Source organism: Puma concolor, chromosome B3 (assembly GCF_028749965.1).
Source record: "Puma concolor isolate L17-30 chromosome B3, mPumCon1.1.hap2, whole genome shotgun sequence".
Classification (NCBI taxonomy): Eukaryota; Metazoa; Chordata; class Mammalia; order Carnivora; family Felidae; genus Puma; species Puma concolor.
The window spans coordinates 89,922,366-89,936,806 of record NC_141672.1 but is presented as its reverse complement, the minus strand read 5'-3'; the positions used below and the strand labels follow the sequence as shown (position 1 = coordinate 89,936,806).

Genomic DNA, 14,441 nt, shown 5'->3' with positions numbered 1-14,441 from the left:
CGGCTCGGAGCCTGGAGCCTGTTTCCGATTCTGTGTCTCCCTCTCTCTCTGCCCCTCCCCCGTTCATGCTCTGTCTCTCTCTGTCCCAAAAATAAATAAACGTTGAAAAAAAAAAATTTAAAAAAAAAAAAAAAAAAAGAAAAATCTGTCAATGTAATTGTCATTCCTTAGAAATAATCTTTGTTTTCTGGTATCATTTAAGATTTTTCCCTTTATTTTTGGATACTCTGAAGTTTTCCTACAATGCTTAAAAGCAAAGATTTTTATTATCCCACTTGACACTCAGCAGGCATATATGATCTGAGAACTCATGTATGTCTTTATTCAACTGCAGAAAATTCTGAGCTCTTCAAACCGTTCAAAACTCTTTTCAAGTATTGATTATCTACCATTTCCTCCATTCTCTACCCAAAACTCTTATCAGACATATGTATATCTTCTGTCTTAACATCTCTGTCATATATACATATGATATATATTTATATCTCTTTGTCAATCTCTGCTACATTCTTGGTAAATATCTCAGTACAAGATACCAAATCATTTATTTCAGTCAATTATGTTCATGGTCTAGTATCTCATAGACTGATTTTTATTTCAGTGACTGTATTTTCATTTCTAGAATAAATAATTGGTTTTTACATTTATCTATTTTTGCTTTTTCTCTGCCTGTTTCTTAACCACTTCTTTTTTTGAGTAAGTTATTTCTTATTTATCTCTCTGTGCATCCTTAAACATGTTTAGTTTTTAGCAGACTGCTAGATAAAATTGTTTTCACATTTCAATTGTTGATATGGTGGCTATGTCCCTTAGCATTAATATTTTTCATAAATTTTGGAGTTTTGGTTTGTTGATTGATTTTCAGTGTATGTGGGGTATTTGTTTTTCTCTTTTCCCCTCTCTGTAAACCCATATTATCTAGTAATTATACTTTTTAATCTTTTTTTAAAATTATTTATCTATTTTGAGAGAGAGACTGTGTGCGCATGCACACACAAACAGGGAAGGGGCAGAGAGAGAATCCCAAGCAGGTTCCATGCTCAGCACTCAGTATGGAGCCGGACGTGAGCTTGATCATGACCTGAGCCAAAATCAAGAGTGGGACACTCAACCAGCTGAGCCCCACAAGCATCCCTCTGGTAATTTTAAAGATGCTTTCACCCAGTTCCCCAGTTTAGAATGAGATTTATAATCACATTTCAGAGTTTATATTCCATGATGCTACAGAGGTAGCACAAATTCAGTATAAAACCAATGGTGGTGTGGTATGACCATGCAGTATGGTCACAAGGCTGCATCTCCATAAGTTCCTATCTCCATAAGCCTTTAGGTTGCTAAACACTGTAGTCCTTGATAGCAGCCAGCAATAGCTTTATTTTCTGCTTCCTCTGCCAAGGAGATGGGGCAGTAACCAGGTCCTGACTTTAAGCAATAAGCCTGGCTCCTACTTTATTCTTGTTGCTCTTAAGAGCCAAATTCCCAGAATTGGTCTAGATTTCCAGACCCGAGTGTCATAAGTCCATTCAATTCCTTTCATCATTTAGCATTTTTTTTTTTTTTTGTTTCTTGACCACAGAAACGTTAACATTGTTTTGAGATTATCAGTAACTTTTTAGTTCTCTTTTTATATATATTTTGTCTATCATTATGTGTGTGAGCAGAATGCATATGTAATGGTGAACATGTTCAATGTTAAAGCCATCTGGATAGGAGATTGAAAATTACTTTAAAAATCCATGTATAGGGGCGCCTGGGTGGCGCAGTCGGTTAAGCGTCCGACTTCAGCCAGGTCACGATCTCACGGTCCGTGAGTTCGAGCCCCGCGTCGGGCTCTGGGCTGATGGCTCGGAGCCTGGAGCCTGTTTCCGATTCTGTGTCTCCCTCTCTCTCTGCCCCTCCCCGTTCATGCTCTGTCTCTCTCAGTCCCAAAAATAAATAAACGTTGAAAAAAAAATTAAAAAAAAAAATCCATGTATATATAGAAAAATCATATACTCTCTGATACTCTAGCTTGTCTCTCCAGTGTTGTTTAGGAGAATCATTAACCTTGGTTAAATAAACAAACTCCTGGGGCGCCTGTGTGGCTCAGTTGGTTAAACATGCAACTCTTGATTTTGGCTCAGGTCATGATCTTGCAGTTCATGTGTTCAAGCCCCATGTCAGACTCTGTGCTGACAGTGCTGAGCTTGCCTCTGACTCCCTCTTTCTGCCCCTCCCCTGCTTGTGCTCTCTTTCAAAAATGAACATTGAAAGAACCCCCAAAAAACAAATGAACTCCTGCTGGTACTTACTCTGAGGCATGCTACACAGGAAAAACCCGTATGAGAAGCAGCTTGATCACTACCTATTGTTTGGAGTAACTGTCTTTGTGACTCTCAGCATGAGGCTGACATTTGAAATGAACTGTTTTCTCTATTCAAGGTATCTAAATATACAAGGTATATCTAACCCATTGGCAAACATGTGGACCTTCCATGAATTTTCAGTTTCAACTACTTTGGAGGATATCTGACTCCCTCCATGAAGTATGCCTCCAGGATACTTTGAAATGTCCCCAAACTGTATTTTGTGTCACAATATAGCCTACATTCTACATTTTAAATTAAACCAACCCAAAGAGATCATCCAAATATAATGAAACATGCCACAAATTATCTAGCCATTTTTGCATGAGGTGGCAATACAAAATTAAATTTATACAAGTATATCAATAAAAATATGTTAACCTAAAAATCAAAAATACTAAATTTAAAACTGCCAAAAAATTTGTGGTGATCACTGTATAAAATCTAAGACTGTTCATCCCATATCTAGTTACGAAAAATTATAGCTATAAATGCATAATCTTTTGCCTAACAGGCATTCAATAAAAGTTTTTTTAAATGAATATATTACTAAGAAAAAGAGATGTGAAGATTTAAGTATTTAAAACTAAAATATTAAAGTTTAAAACCTAAAGACTGAAAAAAAAGTGACAAGTCATGAGTAGCAAAGAATAAAATAAGTATAAGATTAGAAATTAAATAGTGGCAAAATTAGTAGTTGGGTTTTTGAAAGATATAAAAATTTAAACAATTGATAAATAATAATTTAAAAAAGAGTGACTATAAAAGTTTTAGGACTAAGAATTTTAGAATAAAGAAATTAAAAATCAGAAAATTCTCATAATTGTTTATTGATATAACTTATGGCCAATTTACCATTTTGACTGTGTGACTATTTACAGAAATAAAAAATTCCAAAACGGATGCAGTAAGTTTAACAACATTTAACAAATGCTTACTACATACATGGAAGCTTCGGAAAATAAAAAAGAATAAAACAGTTCCTGCCCTCATAAAATTACCACTTTAATACAGAAGGCAGGTAAATGAACAGTCACAGGATTTAGGATACAGTATCCAACATTGCTGGTTCTTTAATATTTTGTTTTCTAGATTTAAGGAAACTTTTTTCTCTTTTCTCTTAAACTATAACTTAAAGCAATTTGATAAAAAAAAAATATATACCTTTGTGAATAAAGATGAAACAATTTCTTTTTCTCCCTACCTGATCTTGCAGAATTCAGAAACTAAGTGAATAAATCTTATTTTCATGCAATACAGTTATTTGGGTAAGTTCAGTAAGAATCTGTTCTCTTGCTATTAGGACACATTTGGAAACTTTGGTTATATTACCAAGGATCTGACTGAATATCATACTTGAGAATGATGCATAAAATCCAATATGACCAGGGGCGCCTGGGTGGTTCAGGTGTCCAACTCTTAGATTCGGCTCAGATCATGATCTCACAGTTCATGAGATTAAACCCCATGTCGAGCTTTGCGCTGACAGCACAGAACCTGCTTGGGATTCTCTCTTCTCTGTCTCTGCCCGCACCCCCTCAAAATAAATAAATAAACTTAAAAAAAAAAAAATCCAGTATGACCAGATAGCTTTACAATTCTCAGGCTGACTATTAGGAGCCAATATTTATAAAGCATCCCCTTGGAAAAACCAGTCTATATCGGGGATACAGGGTTCCCAGCCATACAAGTGAATCACAAAGGTCAGTTCCTGGCAGGCTTAGAAACCTCAGGGTATCTTGGGAACTTGGAAAAGAGAGGAATTCAAATAGGTCTAATAGGTATTATGTCTAAAGTCTGACGGTGAGTCCTTGGTTTGGTTTCCTAGCCTCCAGAGGCTTTTAGAACTTGAATCTGAGATTCTTTATGAAAACTTTTAGCAAGCAAACTCTAAAGACCTAGGTAAGCAAATACTATTCTTGTTGCACTTATGACCAAGTTTAATGAGACTAGCCTTATTTTGCAAACAAATTAGTATTACTTTTATCTTTGATAGAAATAGGGGTGACTATAGTGAGAAAAAGGATGTTTCAGTAGGGAACTATAGCACACCCTCATGGGTATTAAATTCTAGTCCTAGCCATTGTCTTTAAGATTTTATTACTTACTTGTTACCTAGCCTGCATCTTGAATCCTTCTAGTTTCCTCCACTATCGGGCTACAACTCTTCAAATTAGAGTTTCCAATTTTTCTCCCACCCTCCTGACTCTGAATTACTAAAACTTGAAACTGTCCTTTTCCCAAAGCCCTGCAAACTGAACCTGGACAATTTGATGTAAACTTGGCGAGAAATCACCACAACAACTCATGTATGGACAAACTTTGTGCCTATTCCCGTGTGAGCCACTTAGAAAGTTCACCAGATCACCTGATGACACCACCAGAGACAATCAAAGTATAAACCAGGAAAATCTGTCATTTTTCCAGTGCCTGTCTATATTCCATCTGAAGATGCTTCAAGTTCAGCATCTTAGAAAATCTTAACTGACTGCCTTCTGGACTACACAACTGGTTCCAATCATTAACCTTTTTCTTATGTTTCCCTAGAAATACTCAGGACAGAGACTGGTTCAGTGGGTTATGGGACAATCTACCAACTCAATTTATGGAATGTGAAATTTCTTGGAGAAGCTTCAGATAGAGTGGAGTGGGGGGGATGACATGGTTCAGGACATCCTACCCCCCAAATACAGCACCTTGGCCTTTTAAATATTTCAAGCTAAAGGAATCTAAGAAACGGTATGTGAAGGAAGGACCTTCTGACCTTCCCCTGAAGCATGTCATAAAATCCTCATTTGGAAGATACCCTCTCCTTATAATCTGGGGGGAAGGCACATCTTTATATCCAAGACAGAACAACACCAAGAAGAAGAATCTGAACAAATAGGCCTTACTACATTTCCCCGAGCTTACTATACTTACCTCATACACTTTGTCCTATCATCTTTCCACAACTTTCAACTTTTCATCAGACCTAGCATAAAAACACTTAGGTTTAACCATTTCTCAGTTCTTCATTTTCCTATTAAGGGTACTGTGTCACGAAAATTTACATGAAATACATGTGCATGCTTTCCTCCCGTTAATCTGTCTTTGTCAGTTTAATTTTCAGACCCAGTCAGAGACGCTAAGAAGGTCAAGGAAAACTTTTCCTCCCCCACAATAGTTAATTACAGAATAATGTGGAATATACACTAATGAAAGTATGTTCAATGTATTGAAGTAGAATGAGAAAGGAGTGATTGATATGGTCAAGATTGGTAAAGATATGAAGAAGGATTTTACCAAATAGGTGACAGCAGAGCATGCCTTTAAAGTATGATTAGGAATTTACTAGAAAGAGAACAAGAAAAGGAAATATTAAAGAATTTTTCCAAAACATCAAAAGTATAGAAGAGGTGGTGTGATACAATAAAAAAGCAGTGAACCTGAAGAACAGGGACCTAGATAATAGTCCTGGTTAGTCCACTATTTACCTTAAGCAAATTAAACTCTCTGGACCTAATTTTTATTTTCTGTGAAATGAGGGAATCACATTAGAGAAGACTCTCAAACTTTAATGTAAATATAAATAAGGTCTAGGTAAGGCCTGAAATCCTTCTAATAATCACAGGTAATATGGATGCTGCTGGTCCACTGACCTACACTTTGAGTAGTAGGGCATTATATTATCTCTATTGGTTCCTTGTATCTTAAAAGTTTATTTCCAATAATTCTTCTAATATTTTGAAATTTTTCGGCCAATATAATTTTGAGAAAGATAAAATCAAAAAAGAAAGTTATAAGGCAAAAAAAGAAAATTGTAAGGCGAAAGTACATTTAAAAAATAATTTCCCCTTATGACTAAATAGTGTTTACTTTCTGAAAAATAAATATTTAATAAAACCACTTTCACAGTTAACATGATAATATATCTTTCAAAATCCTTATAAAAGAATTTATTAGACATATGAATAAGCAATTTAAAGGTACAAGAAATGAGAAATACCAAAAAGTCAATTATAATCTACATAAAAGTGATATACAACTTGAAAATACAATGAAAAACAATCCCATTTTTAAATAATAAGAAAAAAAACCAGTTAAATATTGAGACACCTATTTAACTTGGGAAGTCAGATATTCATTCAAAGAAAAGCGAAGACTACAATGAAGTATGAATAAATGGAGTCTTAGATGTAAAGGCTAAAGATAGTAAATAATACCACCCAATTTAATATGTAGATTTAATTCAATATACACTAAGGTTTCTGAGGACTACTTATAGAACTTGGTAAACTAATAGTGAAATTCTTCTGGAAGAACAGAGAAAAAATAGATTTTTAAAGTTTTTAGGTTCAAATTATAATAAAGCAGTTTTCAAACCCATATGTGATATTGTGATTTATGATAAGAAATATATATTTGGTCTCCATCCCTTTTCTGGCAGAGAGCTCCTAAAACACTTGGAATTTCCTAAGGAAGGAGAGCCTTTTGTGTGTCTTTTGTTATGTTAATGGGCCACTATTGGAATCAGCCTCAGGTTTGGAAACTGGTGCCAAGACAACCATGTGACCTCCTAGGAGTGGAGAGGGGTTGGAAGTCGATTCAATCACCAATAGCAATGACTTCATCAATCATGCCTACATAATGAAGCCTTCCAAAAAACCCCCAAAGGACAGAGATCAGAACTTCCAGGTTGGTGAGGAGATGTGGGGAGAGTGGTACACTTGGAGAGGGCATGGAAACTGCACACTGTCTTCCCACACCTTCCTATGCATCTCTTCTGTCTGGCTGTCCCAAAGTTATACCGTTTTATAATCAATGGGTAATCTAGTAAATAAAAAGTCTCTCTGAGTTCTGTGAGCCACTCTAGCAAATTAATTGACTCAAGGAAGGGGCTGTTGGAACCTCAGATCTACCATTGTGGGACCCAAGGAATTTAACAAAAATCCCCTACCCCTGGACAGGCAGAGCAAGACTAACTCCATTTTGTGCTACACCCACCATCTCATGTATAACACCCAAATGACCTACTTATTGCTTAAGATACTCCCCCACCCTAGTCAAGCCGCTGAGCACACCCTTACTGGAAACCAGCTCATATAGGAATGCGGAACCCCTAACGGCCAAAGAATGTAAACCCCGCCTTTTGCCCGCCAAACTTGCAGGCCAAATCTGACCAGAGTGATAGGCTGGTTCAAACAGTTACTATAGGGTACATTGTAATTCAATTGGCCACCTGTGTGTGGACTGGCATGACTATACAACTTTCTGTGTGTGTTACAATCTCATTGGCCACTGACCCTTATAAAACTGCTACGCCTTTTAACCTAGGGGTCCAAGTCCCTGCTCCGCTGTGTCGGGTATACTTGGGCCCAAGCTCGAGCTTGCAAATAAACCCTCGTGCGTTTGCATCGGTATCGGCTCCTTGGTGGTCTCTCGGGTTCGAAATCTGGAGCATTACACCATTAGTTGCTCAGAAGCACAGACAACAACCAGGACTTTCAACTGGTGTCTGAAGTGGAGGAGAGAAGAGCAATCTTGTAGGGCTGTGCCCTTAATCTGTGAAATCTGAGGCTATCTCCTGGTAGATGGTGTCAGAATTGAGTCGAATTGTAGGTGTCTGAGAATTGCTTGGTCATGTGGGAAAAGCCCACACATATCAGAACTCGCATCAAAATTGTTACTATATGCTAGGGATAAGGACAAGAATTGGAAAAAATGGAAATTCTAGAGACAGGTTGAAAATAGTGCAATAACTTAATGTGTGTATGTGATAAACCAGAAGTAAATACCATACCACAAAGGAAAAACAAACAATAAGAGTTCTGGGACAGATGGTTATCAGGATAGAGAAAAATTAATTTGGATCATTATATATTCCAAAGAGGTCAAAAAATCAGGGGGAAAAATAAATGAAAATTGAGTAGTACATTTATGCCCTGATAAAGAACAGATGATTAAAAGAAATGAAGGTTCTCATAAGAGTCAAAATGGATATACCTGAATATATACAAATAAAAATCTCTAATGCATCAAATTCAGTTAAGTTTCAGGATACAAATCAACAAACAAAAATCAGCCATAATTGGAGAAATGTGGAGAAAGGGGGGCATTTGTGTACTAGTGGTAGTAATGTAAATTGGTACAGCCACCACGGAAAACAGTATGGAGGTTCCTCAAAAAATTAAAACTAGAATGATCCAGCAATTCCTCTTTGGGTATTTATAAAGAAAATGAAAACATGAACTCAAAACAATATATACACCCCCATGTTCAATAGAGCATTATTTACAATAGTCAAGAAATGGAAACAATCTAAGTGTTTATGAACAGATAAATAGATAAAGAAGATGGGGCACCTGGGTGGCTTAGTCAGTTAAGCATCTGACTTTGACTCAGGTCATGATTGCATGGTTAGTGATTTCAAGCCCCCCATTGGGCTCTCTGCTGTCAGCGCAGAGTCCACTTCAGATCCTCTGTCTCCCTGTCACTCTGCCCCTCCCCATCATGCACACTTGCACATTCTCTCAAAAATAAATAAACATTAAAAAAAAGTTGTGGTATATATATCCAATGGAATATTATTCAGTCATTAAAAAAACAAGGGAATCTTGCCATTTGCGACAATATGGATGGAGCTTGAGGGCACTGTACTAAGTGAAAGAAGCCAGACAGAGAAAGGCAAATACCCTATGATTTCTGTTAGATATGTGGAGTCTTTGAAAAAGAAAAACCCCAAGTTCATAGACACAGTGGGCAGACTGTCATTGTGAGAGGGGGAGATAGGGGTGGGAGGAATGGGGAAAGGAGGTCAACATGTATAAAGAAAACAAAATGCAGCTGATGTAAAACAGGCACAGAAATTTTGAATCATATTCAAAATACTGACATATATATGTGTGTATATATATATATATATATATATATATATATATATGTTTATATATGTTTATATATGCTAATGTATAAGACAAGGGTATATTTTACATAAGGCATATAAAAACAGATACATAGCCATTATTTCTAGAATAATGAAAATAAAATCCAACATTCTAAATTTTAAGGTAAGACCCAAATATTACATATTTCTAGAAATTTCAATAAAAAATTAAAACATCAAGAGCCAAGAAAAAAATTGGTCATATTTTTGTGTACTAGCAATGAACAATCTGTAAAGGAAATTAAGAAAACAATTAAATTTACAATAACATGAGAAAGAATAAAATGCTTAAGAATAAATTTAACCAAGGAGGCACAAGACTTGTGCACTGAAAACTATAAAACACTGCTGAAAGAAAATAAAGACACTCTAAATAAATGGAAAGATACTCCGTTTTCATGACTAGAAGACTTAATATTGTTCAGATGACAATATTTCCCAAAGTAATCTATAGATTCAATGCAGTGGAATCCATTTGGGGTGCCTGGCTGGCTCAGTTGGAGTAGCATGCAACTTGATCTTGGGATCATGAGTTCTACTCACATGAGGTATAGAGATTGCTTAAATAAATAAAACTTTAAAAACACTAAAAATTAAATCTGAAGTGCCTTGGGGCATCTAGCTGGCTCAGTCCAGAGAACATGTGACTCTTGATCTCAGGGTCATGAGTTCAAGTCCTACATAGGGCCTATGTAGAGCTTACCTATTGGAAAAAAAAAAAAAAAATCCCCACTGCCTTTTTAGTGGTAATAGACAAACAGATCCTAAGATTCACATAGAATTATAAGAGATCCCAAATAGTCAAAATAATTTTAGAAAGAAGAACAAAGTTGGAGCACTCATACTTCCTGATTTCAAGACTTACCACAAAGTTACAGTAACGAAAACAGTGAGGTAGTGGCATCTGGGGAATAGAATTGAGAGTCCAAAATAAACTCATACAATTGATTTTCAACAAGTATGCTAAGAATGTTCAATAGAAAAAGAAGAGTCTCTTCAGCAAATAGTATGGGACAACTAAATACCTGCATATAGAAGAATGAAGTTGGATCCTTACCTCATATCATATATAAAAATTAGATGTGGTGGCTGGGTGGCTTAGTCAGTTAAGTATGTGAGGGTTGATCTCAGCTCAGGTCATGATCTCGTGGTTCATGAGATTGAGCCCCACATCAGGCTCTGTGCTGGCAGTGCAGAGACTGCTTCTCTGTCTCCTTTCTCTGCCCCTCCTACATGCATTCACACACTCTTTCTCAAAATAAATAAATAAACTTATTAAAAAATCATATAAAAACAGATGAAAACCTACACATAAGAGGCAAAACTATAAACCTTCTAGAGGAAAACATAAGGGGAAATCTTCATAACCTTTGATTTGGTAAAGGTTTCTCAGATATGACACCAAAAGCATAAACACCAAAAGAAGAGATAAATTTGGCTTCATCAAAATTAAAAACTTTGTATATCAAAGGACACTATCAAAGAGTGAAAAGACAACCCACTGAATGGGCAAAAATAATTGCAAATCATATATCTGATGAGGGTCTAGTATCCAAATATATAAAAGAATGCTTAAAACTCAACAACAAAGACAAACAACCCAATTTAAAAATGGGCAAAGTACTTGAGTAGACATTTCTCCAAAGAGGATATACAAATGGCCAATGAGTAGAGGAAAAGAAGTTCAATGCCATTAGTCATTAGAGAAACGCAAATGAAAATCACAATGAGGGCGGCTGGCTGACTCAGTAGAGCAGGTGACTCTTGACCTCAAGGTTGTAAGTTTGAGCCCCACTTTGGATGTAGAGATTACTTAAAAATCTTTTTTTTCCCCAAGTTTATTTATTTATTTTTAGAGAGAAAAGGAGAGAGAGAATGAGTGGGAAGGGTCAGAGAGAGAGGGAGAGAAAGAATCCCAAGCAGGCTCCATGCTGTCAGCACAGAGCCTGATGCAGGGCTCGAACTCATTAACCATGAGATCATCACCTGAGTTGAAGTCAAAAGTCAGATGCTTAACTGACTGAGCCATCCAGGTGCTCCCAAAAATAAAATCTTTAAAAAAAAAAAAGAAAGAAAATCACAATGAGATACCACTTCACACGCACTAGGATGGCAACAGTGAAAAATAAAAAATACCCAAGAAGTATTAAGTGTTGGCAAGCACGTGGAGAAATTCAATTGTCGTGCATTGCAGGTAGGACTGTAAAATGGTAGAGCCACTGTGGAGAATAGTTTGGCAGTTCCTTAATAAAGCTAAACACAGAATTACCATATGACCCCATGATTCCACATCTAGGTATATACTTGAAAGAATCGAAAATAGGTGTTCAACAAAAATTTGTAAATGAATGTTCATACAACACTATTCATAATAGCCAAAAAGTGGAAACAATTCAAATGTCCACCAACAGATGAATAGATAAGCAAAATGTATTCATACAACTGAATATTATTTAGCCATAAAAAATAAAGTATTGATATATGCTACAATAGAATGAACCTTGAAAACATCATGCTAAGTAAAAGTAGCCAGACACAAAACGTCACATGTTGTATGATTCCATTTATATGAAAGATTCAGAACAGATGAATCCATAGAGTCAGAAAGCAGATTAGACTTTGCCAGGGACTGTGGGTAGGAGAGAACAGGGAGTGACTGCTTAATAGGTACAGGGTTTTTTTGGGGGGTTGATGAAAACATTCTGGAACTAGATAGTTTGCAATGATCACCTAACATTATAAATGTACTAAATGCCAATGAATTGTACACTTCGGTGAATTGTATGTGCGTTTTTCCACAAAATTTAAAAATTATTTTTAATTAAAATATTTTGCATGATGATTAAATATAATAAAATCTCATATCGGGAAGGGCAACGGAAAAGTAAAACTGTAGTAAAGATAACTGATAAGAGGTTAACATCTGATTTATTTATAAAGATTTGACGCAAAGATACAGGATCAATCTCCAAAGCTATCAGGCTAAGTGGTCAAATGGATGCACAGATTATATACCAACAAATAATTATAGTAAAATTCCTCATATAAAAATGGAGAGGCCACCAGAAAGTAAATGCTTATTAAAAAATATTTAAGGAATTATTATATTCTAAATGCCTTAGAGTTAAAAAGCCAATGTGGCCAGGCCATACAGAAATAAATTTAAACATCTCCAATGACACTGTGAAACTGTTCTACAGAACAGTCTGAAAATATGTAATAGGAACTATAAAACTGGTCAAGTAATTTGACCTAGTAATTTCAGTTTGGGAACTACTTTTAAAGGAATACACTTGGGGTGCCCAAGTGGGTCAGTTGTTTAAGTGCCCGACTCTTGATTTTGGCTCAGGTCATGATCTCACAGTCAGTGAGTTTGAGCCCCGCAACCAGTTCTGCACTGACATGGGGGAGCATACTTGGGATTCTGGGTCTCCCTCTTTCTGCCTCTCCCCCTCACAATCTCCCTCTCTTTCTCTCTCTCTCAAAAATAAATAAATAAACTTAAAAAAAAAAATAAAGGAACACAAAAGTGTAAGCAGGAAATAATTTGAAAAAAAGTTACTCATAGTCATGACAACTAACATGAGAAAATATGAAATACTTTAAATAACCAATAAAAGAATAGAACTAACTGAACTATTATTATTGCCTAAACACAATCGAATATATGTATGTGTCTATATATGTGTATATATGTATATGTCTATTTAAAATGACAACTGTGTAACTATTTGATAGGTTAAAATGTATGTAAAGATAATAACAATGTAAATCACAAAACAGTGCTCCCAATGATTTCAACTTTATACATACACTGAAAAGAATTTGGAGTAAGAGTTTAAGACTCAACAGGCTCTTTTAAAGAAGTTGTAGAGAATAATAATTTCCTGGCAATTATTTCCAATCACATTCTTTATCCAAATATCATTAAAAAAAATACAGGTATGGCAATGATAAAAGGTTTTATAGGGTAAACTTAAGTTTAGAAGAAAGTATTAAGTGAATTAAGATATTGAATTAAGATACTTTGTTTCGTCCTTACTATACACCTCTTTCTGGTAAGATAGAAGTTTTCAGGCCAATTCTTCAACAAGATTTTGAGAAAAAAAATTTTCAATGTATTTAAAACATTAGCCACATTTATTTAATAAAAATGTTTTTCATATGATACTTCAGTAAACATACAAGGATACACTTTAAAATATCAAGGAAGGAAAGTCAGTTAAATGGATGCAAAGTATATCTTCATATAGATGAAGAAATATGAACTGTCAGAAGACCAATTAAAAATACTCTGAAGAGATTTAAAAAATGTAACGTTGCAGTCCTCACTGTATGAGCAACCTGCGCACAAATAACCGTGCAACACTGCTCTGAATAGTTGTTGCCATAGAAGCCATCATGGAAAGCAAACAAAGGCAAACTGCAGCTTGTAGACATTGTCTGTTCAGACTCTTCCATGTCTGAACAGACAGAATGTCTACAAGCTGCAGTTTGCCTTTGTTTTTATGAATCCTTCATTGCAGCACAGTAGAGAATATTGAAAGGAGTTAACATGTCTACTAAAAGGGGATGAGTTCAATAAAATACTACAAACATGTATAATGGAACATGATACAGCCATTAGTTGAAGTAAATTTTTATATACAGGTATGGAATATACTCCAAAATATATTGTTAAGGGAAAATAAAAATAAACAACAACAACAACAAAAGAAGTTGAAGGGAAAAAGCTTTGTAAAGCAGAAGCAGTGAAAAGTGTAGTTTAAGGGAACTGACCTAAGAGACACTGTCTAGTCCAAACCCTCTCGACTACCAGAATTTTTCTTATATTTCCTAAGAATCTGCCAATTAGAGAGTTATACAAATTAAAATGTATTGTCCACCTATCAAAATTGATACCTCTGAGATAATTAAGAAGTGATATTTTAGTACACATTACTATGAATTTGTTCAATTTCTTTCACTTTTCTCCTAATACCTAAATGAAGCAAATTGCAGTGGAAAGGAATGCAAAAGGAAGGAGCATTGAGCCTTCTATTATGGCAGTCCCTAGGTCTTTATATCTCCCAGAATCCATTTTTCAAAACTATTTATCTTCTCCTCCTAGTCAAAGTTTTAATTCATTAGCCTAACAAAATATATCTTTTCTCACTTCTCCAAAAATTTTT

General features: G+C 35.4%; 1 protein-coding gene across 3 annotated transcripts in view; it reads right to left on the bottom strand.

Annotated features, from left to right (window-relative positions):
- GOLM2 (golgi membrane protein 2) overlaps positions 1 to 14,441 on the bottom strand; it is a 107,142-nt gene that overhangs the window by 26,533 nt on the left and 66,168 nt on the right. The gene's annotated exons all lie outside the window — the stretch shown is intronic.